At 31.4% G+C, this 10357-nt stretch overlaps 1 protein-coding gene across 1 annotated transcript in view; it reads left to right on the plus strand.

The window, feature by feature from the left end:
* The first annotated feature begins 7486 nt into the window (after positions 1–7486).
* LOC125827363 (tubulin beta-2 chain) overlaps positions 7487–10357 on the plus strand; it is a 461890-nt gene continuing 459019 nt past the window's right edge. Inside the window, exon 1 of the mRNA XM_049506675.1 lies at positions 7487–7490. The gene's annotated coding sequence lies outside the window, so the exon portion shown is untranslated. The remainder of the gene's footprint in view (positions 7491–10357) is intronic.

Here is a 10357-nt window from a genome sequence, read left to right on the forward strand (position 1 = left end):
CAAATAATTTTAACATTTTGCTTCTTTTAATTTGTAATCATATATTCTTCAAGTGTTTCATTTTTTAATCAATCATATAAGCTTTTTGTTAGCAGATCTTCAAGTTCTATCGATCGATCAGTAACAATATATTAATAAATGTACATGGCCGGATGTAATCAAAATAAATGAATCACTAACTAAATAGAGCAACAATATAATTACTTAACATATTGTGAACTGCGTATGCACTTTTATTTAATTTGAATATCTATCGTGAAATTAGGAGTATTTCTGTATCAACTAAGCAAAACACAGTTTGAAATGCTTAGAAGAAACAAAACATAAGGTAATTAGGACGTCAAGATTGTGATAGGATGAATAAAATCTTTTCATTCTATACTATATATTTGTCGAAGGCAATATGATACTCCCTCCATTCCTATTTAGTTGTCCATATTTCCTCTTTTAGTTGTCCCTATTTAGTTGTCCATTTTGACAAATCAAGAAAGGACAACAAATTTTTTCCTATTATACCCTTATTTAAAGTGAAAAGTTGTCATAAATAAAGTAAATAAACTTATGAACTTCCCAATTAGTTATCTTGAGTGAATTTATTTTGAAAATAAATTGTACTATAAGGGTAAAATTGTAACTTCACTATTCTAATCATTGTTGCCTTAATTTGTGTGTCATTTCTAAAGTGGACAACTAAATAGGGACGGAGGAAGTATCAAATACTGAATGAAAAAAAGATGACATCGGAAACAAAGTATATACAAAGATGATGTGAAACTATAATAATTTTACTCTAGAATATTTGCTTGAGCATCATCTTTTGAAGCTCAACTAATCAAGGGAATTAAATCATGATAGTTCAATTGGTCAGTTTCTCGAACTTTTTCTTATTGATAAGAGTTTATTTTCTCATTTTGTAAACATCTCATAAATTATGGTAATTCAATTGGTTAGCTTCTCAGAACTTTTTTTTTATTGGTGAGAATTTATTTTTTCACTTCGTAAACCTCTTCCTTTTTTTCTCCTTCCCCTCCTTTATTATTACAAAAAGTAAGAGAGGAAAAATTAACAAAGCAGCCATATATCTGAAGCATTGTGTACCAAAGAAAGAATCACAAATATGTATAGGCTATTTCTTAATGAAAATTAAAGAGCATATATAGTAATATACAAAAAAAAAAATTATAATTACATGTATATACATTTGTCAGTTCTCTTCTCCTTTTTAGTTCCAACACAAAAAACAAATATTATTAACTTATAAATTTAATACCAAAACAAATAAAATATTTTTAAAAAAATATGGTGTTTACTTTGCTTTGAGTTGATTTTCAAATTTTTTTATGAAGACCCCTGATTTTTTGTTACGTGTTTACTATTAGTCTAATGATGCTGATTTAGGAATACTTCTTGTGGTATTTATAATTACTATAAGTACATAATATACATTTATTTTTTTTTGAAAAATAGCAAATTGTTTGCTAAATCTTTTTTAAAATTGTCATTAAAATATTATTTCTTGGGGAATTATTCCAATAGAAATTTTAGTAAAACAGTATTAAAGTTGTTTGCCATGTTATAGCATACTGGGGATGTAGCTCAGATGGTAGAGCGCTCGCTTAGTATGCGAGAGGTACGGGGATCGACCCCCGCATCTCCATTCTTTTTCTTTATTTTTACGTAAAGCCTGTTTGAATTGATTTTTCTTATGTATTTTAAAGCTAAATTAATTTTAAGCATTTTTATAGAGTACAAGTAAAATAAAATAATAATTTAATACTGTATTTTTAAGCCAAAGAAATAAAAAATAAGCTCATTTATGCATACATGTACATAGTCTATTCTTTATGATCATTGTCGAAAACATATTAATCATTTAGGGTGTGATTCGAATGGTGGAATTTCAAAATATATTTTCTAATTTTTTATAGGAAAACAAATTTCTCAAGGTGAGTAAAATGATTTGTTTAATGAAAATAGCGAATCAAGTTCTACAAGTAGAAATTCTATATTGATTGAGTCCTCCCAACCCTTTTGAATTAACTTTAATACTTTATCTTCACTATCCCATTTCATATAGCTCTAATTTCCACTACCTCATACTATTTCTTAACTGTTTGTCCAGATTATATATAACTAATTTAAAATGATATTTTAATATATTTAATAAATCTTTAATTTAAAATCACAAGATTTAAAGTTTTCTTTATTTTAAATTCAGTGTGATTGTATTAAGGAGTCCGGAGCTAAAAGGGCAAAAAAAATTGTCAAAAATTTCAAAAAGGCACATCAAATTTTTTTTAAAACCAAAAGGGAAAAATCGCTCCTGACGAAGCGATTTCCCTCTGACACAAAACAAAAAATCGTTGCCTCAGCAACAATTTTGTAAAAAAAAAAATAAATTAAAATGGCTGCGATTTTAAGTCAGAAACTTTTTAAAAAAAAATTCTTAACCAAAATCAAGAAAAAAATATTATTATTTTTTTGAGAAAATCGCTGCTAAGGCAGCGATCTTAGCAACGATTTTTTTTTAAGGTACAACAACTTTTGTCAGAAGAAAATCGCTCCTGAAAATCATACGACAACTTTTGTCAGCGATTTTGGTTAAGAATTTAAAAAAAAAATTAATTTAATATTCTTTTATTATTATTTATGATATATAATTCAATTTTCCTCATGCTTCAACAATTTTATTGAGTATACTGTCCGTCTTGTTTATCATTTTTATTATTAATAATTAACAATAGGCATGAAAATATAGCACTAGCCATGAAAAACGCTGCCCCTGCAGCGATGTGTAAGGAAAAAAAAATTCTGACTTAAAATCGCAGCCATTTTAATAAAAAAATATATATACAAAATCGCTGCTAGGGCAGCGATTTTTCATTTTGTGTCAGAGGGAATCGCTTCATCAGGAGCGATTTTGCCCTTTTGGTTTTAAAAAAATTTGATGTGCCCTTTTGGAATTTTTGACAATTTATTTTGCCATTTTGGCTCCGAACTCTTGTATTAAGTCTAAATAGGTCAAACTAATTAAAACGGAAGGAATAATAATTGTTTCCAAGGAACAACTTCTTCTTAATAGTACTTAATTTATTTATCTCCCTTTACACTCTTGGGTGTTTTATTAGGTAATCCGTCTTTTATCTCATAAGTCATAATAATAGTTATCATGTTTAACTTTTCGAGTGTCAATCTAATTCTCGTCTAGTTTGATACTCTTTTTATGCTAGATTCAATAATGAACGACTTTTTTAGGTCCAATAACTTTTGTTGTGGTAATTCTTGTTTATCTTCAAATAATCTTGCTAATTTTGTTTTTGGGCCCTTTTCGTTTTTTCTAGTTACTTTTTATTTCACTCATGGAGGCACACATGTTGCTTTGCTTAGTAACATTATGCGTCGGTTTGGACCTTGTCAATGAATCAACATATATAACCCCATGGGGGAACCCGTGATTACAGACGAATAAGTCAGATATCTAGTGAACAGATGTATTCGTAGTAAGTATAAGTTCAGTAGATATACTAGTAAACTAACAAGGTATGAATTTAGCATCAACAAAACAAATAGTGAATCTTTATCCTTCTATTCATGATTACTTTATCAAAGTAGTAATAATTTCCGAGTTGAAGTTGGCACAGGTAAGTCGTGACATTAAAGGTTAGTTACATCCGATAAAGCATTTCAGTAGTGGGGCATAGCAAGTAAGAAAGCTCAATGCCAACTGTAAGAACCGAAACATTAATTAGGATAGATGACCATTTCATGATGAAAGTTAGCAAGTTGTCGAAAATTGATACCACCTACCTGTTGACACCCACTTTTGACCCTCCACAATATAAATTAATCATTTCGAGCTTCTCCAATTTCAAATGATTTAAAATAATTAGTTTTATGAAGTTTCCAAAAAAATAATAATACAGTTTGCAAGATTTTTTGTAATAGTTTTGTCACTTTTCATAAATTTTAGATGATGTATATGTTTTACATAATTATGTATATAATTAGTATATTTTATGATTATTCGAAAATCGTCAAAAAAAAATAAAATAATTATATTTTAAATATTAGGGATGGTTATAGTTTTGAGTTAATAAGTTTTATGAAATTCAAAATACTTTCAAGTTATTTTTTTTTTTAGTAATTTTATCACTTTTTAATAATAAGCATGTATATTTTTGCAATCACGCTATTTTATAAATATTTGAAAATTATCACAAAAGATTTTACATTTTAGTTAAATATTTTATTAATTTGCTTTAAGTTATAGCTATAATTTCGAGTTAATTAGTTTTGTATTTGAATTAATTAGTTTATAATTAAATTCATTATTTTTTATTTTTTCGTTGAGATTAAGAAGCTCATTAATTAATTTATATTAACTCATCTTGTTTAAATTTTAATCAAATTCACCGATTAAATTCAATTGGCTATAATTTTAATCAAATGAGTTAAATTGTCAATTCAAATTTAACCTCCCCCTTACATCACACTAATCCATTTGTGATAAACTGACCTGGGCCCTATTTGTAAATTCTGGCGGTCCATCTCATTTTGTCCAATTTCCATTCCATTACTTTCAGCAACCCAAGCCCATTCCAACATAAATCCAGCCCATCCAAATTATTTCCAGCATACATACAATCACACAGCAATTCCAAAACAAACCTAGAAACCAAAATCCCATCAGCAGACGCCCAAACCAGACAACCCCACCCCTGTCCATCGCGCTCTTCTTCTTCACGTGAAGATCGAAATCCAACGAGCAAATCACGCTGCAAACCTGAAAATCTCATCCAAACCCATACCCTGCCATCCCCAATGTCAAACCCTCACGTCTCTTTTCCCCCTTTCTAAGGGATTTTCAAATCCATTCCACTGTTATCTTGAAAAGAGGCAGAGGAGTCCGAAAGAAAAATTGAAAAATTCACTCGATTTCCTCGGATTTTCCAGCTATATAATTATCTCTTTGATCACTGTTTGTAGGGGGAGAAAAAAAAATTTAAAAAAAAGTTGGAAGAAGGTCGGCAAGAAACAGAAGGAAAAATCAAAGAGAAATAGCTCAAGAGTCGGAGACAACAATTATATTTATATATATATATATATATAGAAAATACATATAGAATTAGTTATAGATATATTATAAGGACTTGGAGTCTAGATCTTTGGAGTTTTTCTTTCTCTTCTTTGGCTAACTGAAGCTGGTCGGAACCTAACTCGTGGTGAAAAGCTTTCGCTCAGCTCATTTGTCTCAGTTTCTGCTTGACAAGAGGTAAACTCTTCTTCTTTTGTGATGATTTTCTTTATCTTTTATTTTTCGTGTTAACATTTCTAGCGTGATGAAACTTTCTTTTGATTTGAGAATTATAGCAGTTGTTTGTGTTTGTTTTTTTTTTTTTGTTTTTTTTTTTTTAAGGTTCCATAGGTCTGGTCTAAATGGTTTCAAAATCGGGTTGTGAGAGTAGTATATGGTTGTTATTTTATCTCTTGTCATCTTATATCAAGTTTTGTCTATTCATTCGTTTGGTTTAAAAATTCTGATTTTAGTTCAATTTGAAAGCTATAGTCTAAATCTTTCCTGCCTCTTAAGTTATGGAAATCAGAGTTATTTTAGTTGCGAATCTGCCTGAAGAATGCAAGTTTGTTTATATCGTTAATCTCGATTCGTGCAAATATGATTTCGTAGAATATGTGGCTTTAATTTATGTCGGTCATTGCCTCCAATTCATCCCTTGAATGCTCTGGTCGTCTGGTAGGTTGACTTGATGAAATTTCATGGCTTAGTTGCAAGTTTGCCTGTTGATGCTACTGCTTTTAAAAGAGTTAATTCGGTTAAAATGATGTACCATGGTCTAAGTAGTTATGATGGATCACATGCTTGAAAATGTCTTTGTGTTGGATACATATTCATTTGAAAATGTTATTTTTTATTAGGCCGCTATCAAACCTCTTCTGTTATTGCAGCTTTAGTTACTAACAGATTTTACTTTATTTTAGTCTTAAAAATGGCTCAGTTCCCTTCCTAGCATGTATGCTCTTCCTCGAAATCTTTTTTTTTTCTTTAGTGCACAGTGTTCAAAGTTGAACAATATATCCAGTAGCTTTGTCCATATTTGATTTTGTTTCATTCCTCCTTGTTTAAGCTTATTTTGTTATAATAAAGTTAGTAATTATTAGTTATGTTGCGTTCATTATTCTTCATCTTGGATGTACCTAATTGTCATTATTCCATCTTAACATTTTGATTAGCATTAGCTTTAAATAGGGGGCTGCTCATTTTTCTTGCATTTTATTTCATAGATTCTAGTTCTTTATGTGGAATTTATCTTGTCTAAATCCTCTATGATTGAGTGGTTATGCATAAATGAGATTTTGTTCCCTATTTTGCCTTTGACGAAAAGTTTTCTTTGCCTATGGTTTATGTGATTTGCATATATTATATAGATTTAAGATCTTGGTTGCTTACATGTTAATAAGAAGCCTCGTATTTAGTAGGTTAAGGTGGAATGACTATATTTCTTTGAACTATTGTTGAGAATATATTTTGTGTCCAATTGGGTATTAAAATCACTTATAATAATTCTTTTATCTTAGTTCTTAGTCACAATTATTTAGCTTGCCTTGAAGGAGCTCTTTGTAATATTCAAACGGGTTTCCTAATATGTATTGTTCAAGTGTGATTCATGCTAGATTGATTAGGTGAGCATTCATCTAAAGTTAGTTGGATTGCTTTTCTTTATTGTCAAATAGAGAATGTGGTCAATAGAAATATCACTGTGTGTATATATATTTATATATTATATAATATTATTATTATTATTATTATTATTTTTATTTTTGCTTTTGTAAAGTCACTAATGCTCATTATTTATATTTCTTTGCATGAATGGCCTCTTGGGATGAGCCCGACCACCCCATTTTCCTCGCATTCTCTTTGTTGGGCTTCAACCCAACAGTTCGAGTCAACCTTCGGTGAAATACAGGTGTTCGGAAGCAAGAGATACATGAAAAACACCTATACACACGCCGATATACACTGATATACACCACGTGTATACAAAAACAGGAATTGGGTTAAGCCCAATAATGGTAGCGAATTTGGCCCAAAAAGGGCCCAAATTCATTTCTCCTTTACTTCTAAATTATTTAATTGTCCTTATTTATTGTTTGTTTTTATTATCATTAACTCTAACTTTAGAATTGTTAATTAACTTAATCTAATTCCCCAAAAGACAAACTTTTCTCTATGTTGTTTTATTTTCCAATAAATCTCATTTTATCAACTCTTGCATTTTCATTTATAATCTTTAGTCAAACAAAATTTTTATAGTTGTTTTTTTTTATAAACCAAAAAAAAAAATGATGACTCAATAGAAACCAACTAATTTAGTTTCGTTAAAATACTAATTACTTGTCTATAATTCAAATATTTTAATTAAGGTCCCATTTTCTTAAAAAATAAAAATTGCTCTTTGTTTGACTATTTTCTCAAAATTATTTCAATAGTGTAAATTATTATACATAAATACTTACTTAGTCATTTGCTCAAAAAAGTTAATCAAAACTTTTATTCTTCAATTAATTTAAAATGATTTTTTTGCTTTAATGTGTTAAATTGGTTTAATTTATTTTAAAATGAATTAAATAAATTTTAATTAATCTAGTTTTATTAATATTCTAATCAATTATGTTTCAAGTCAAATATTTCATTTTGGATCCTTTTTTTTTCTAATAAATAAATAAAAATAAAATGTTTCATTTCTTTAACTTATTTTTTTAACCATATATTGTAAGTTATTCTTATGTTAAAACACTTTTTCTAAAAAAAATAGTCAAAAATATATTTTAGTCAAGTCGCAGGTCAACCGCATGTTAGCGGACACTTCGAATGCTTAAACCTTTCTCGATGTGTCAATTGAACCCCAAACTCTTTTTGGTATTTTGAAATGATTTTTTCTATTTAAATCTTTGAAAATTATAAGTTTTCTTAATTTTTTCAAAAAATTAAGTGGCGACTCTTTCTAAGTATTTCTCAAATTGTTTTATACTTAGAACATTTCAAAAAAGTGATTTTTCTAAAGATAGAAAAATTACGACACAACAGAAATGGCGACTCTGCTGGGGATTTACTTAAGTTCTAACCATAAGATTTGACTTGTTTGACTAATTGTATTAATTGCTAAATTGTTTATCTGCTCTCAACGTGTTTAAATTGATATAACTGTCATTGCATTTCATGACATATTCTCTTGTATTTATAGTATATTTAAGGACGGTTTTGCGGAACCGCAATCGGACTTTTTATATTCAACCCTTTTTCGGAATGATCGGCAATTTATTGGTTCGTCATGCGTCCAATGATTGCCGTGAATTCCAGCCTAAGTTGTCCACTTGAGTTCCCGATCTCTCAAAAGTCACTCTTAGTCAACTAGCGTAGAGCGAAACCAAATCTCGAATTTTAGCGCATTTTGAACTAAGTTGACCCAACACCCAAGGCGTGTTGGGCCCATTAGAATCCCACTTTGTGTCTATTTGGCCCATCTTGCCAATAAAGAGACAATCATATTTATGTGTTAATTGAAGAATGTATATATATTTTTAAAACAAATCAATTATCTAATGGGGGCGGGGGAAAGTTACCTTTGTCTATTTTTTTTGTAGAATGAATCCAGTACATGAGCCTCTGAAAACCCGAATGGTGACCATACATGACCCTTATCTCCAAGTTTGGTGAAAGTTCATGAACAATGGGGATAAGAGAAAAGTTCAAAGACACATAGGCAATCTCCCGTCATTGATGGAAATTGTGGCTTGGCCCGATTTAGTTGGAACAATGGTAAAGTTTTGGGACAGCGACAATATGGTATTTCGGTTCGGGGAAGTGGAAATGACGCCGACTATTGAAGAAGTCCTGACAAGTTACGAAAGTATTGACATGTGCAACAAAAGAAGGTTCCAACCCGATACAAATCTCCTTTTCCCAAAAACATGGGATTTTGCTGAAATTAAAGAAAAATTGTCACTCGTAAAAGCTGATTGGATGGACAAGCTGTCCGGGCCAAACATTCCGCTTCGAAAGCTTTATTACCGATTCGGACGTGCAAGAGCCTATGAAAAGTTCAAAGAAGAGTTTGTCTCAGAAGAGAAATGGAATGAGACACGTCCTCTTGCCTTTGCGATATGCCTACTTCGGACGATGGTATTTCCACAGGGACCAAACTATACTATCCATCCGAGTGTAGTAATGGTCACTCATGCTATCTTTTATGGGGTGGGCTACGGGTCAGCAACTAAGTACTACACTTTGGCACCCATGATTTTGGCCTATATTTATAGGGCTTTGGACAAGTGTCAAAGCGGAGAGCGTTTCTTTCAGAGATGCAACCTGATACTTCAGTGGTGGATGATGAAGCACTTGATCAAAACACATAATCCAGAAGAACCAGATCCGTTAAGACGATCGGAACAGTTTGCAGGTCATGATTGGTGGATGTACCATAATCATTGTAACAAAACTGGAGGTTTAAAATTATGGTATCCAAGGCTTCAAGGGCTAAGAGAGGAAAATGTGCAGTGGTCGATAGAAAGTCTGGTGGTGACAAAACAAATGGTGATTCGAGCGAAAAAGACCCCTTACTTGATATTTGTCGGGTTAAGAGGGACTAGACCATATGCTCCTGGTCGAGTCCATAGACAGCTGGGAGGGAAACAGGAGATTCCCCAAATTGCGGACATGAAGAAATTTGCAACCGATCATGAAAATGGACGAGTCTCTTATGCTGAAGACATATGTAGGGCATGGAAGACTCGAAGGATATTGGGCGAACCGGTACCAAATAGATTCCGTCCTGAATGTTCTAGGGATTACAAGGAATGGTTGAAGAAGAGTCTCGCCGGTACTATCGAGCCTGGTCCAAATGTTCCCCATATTATTGCAGATGTTGGGGCCAAACATCAAATTCGACTCCAAGAGAAGTATGACAAGAATTAGTTGGATCATCAACGTCGACATTCAAAGGACGCCAAAGTCATAGCTCAGTTGAAGCAGGAGCTACGAAGAGTCAGGCAATGTATGTCAGAACTAGATGATAGCATGGAGCAACAGATTCAGTCGGTCGAAAGGTTCAGACATCAAGAAGGGGGCCGGTTGGCAAGAAATCACCTATGGGCGAACATATATGCTATGTGAGAAGAGGTCAGCATCGCCAAGAGGGCCAGACTTGGTGAAGGATCAGGAGGGGCTTGAAGTTTGTTATCATCCCCTGCGTGGGATTGCTTTATTTGTACTTTGATTTGTAATTTACTTTTCGAACTTATTTCCCAAATTTTTATGTTTGTCAAACATTTTGAATGCTAT

The sequence above is a fragment of the Solanum verrucosum genome, unplaced genomic scaffold, assembly GCF_900185275.1.
Source record: "Solanum verrucosum unplaced genomic scaffold, falcon-dt-bn FXZP01000138.1, whole genome shotgun sequence".
NCBI classification, from domain to species: Eukaryota; Viridiplantae; Streptophyta; class Magnoliopsida; order Solanales; family Solanaceae; genus Solanum; species Solanum verrucosum.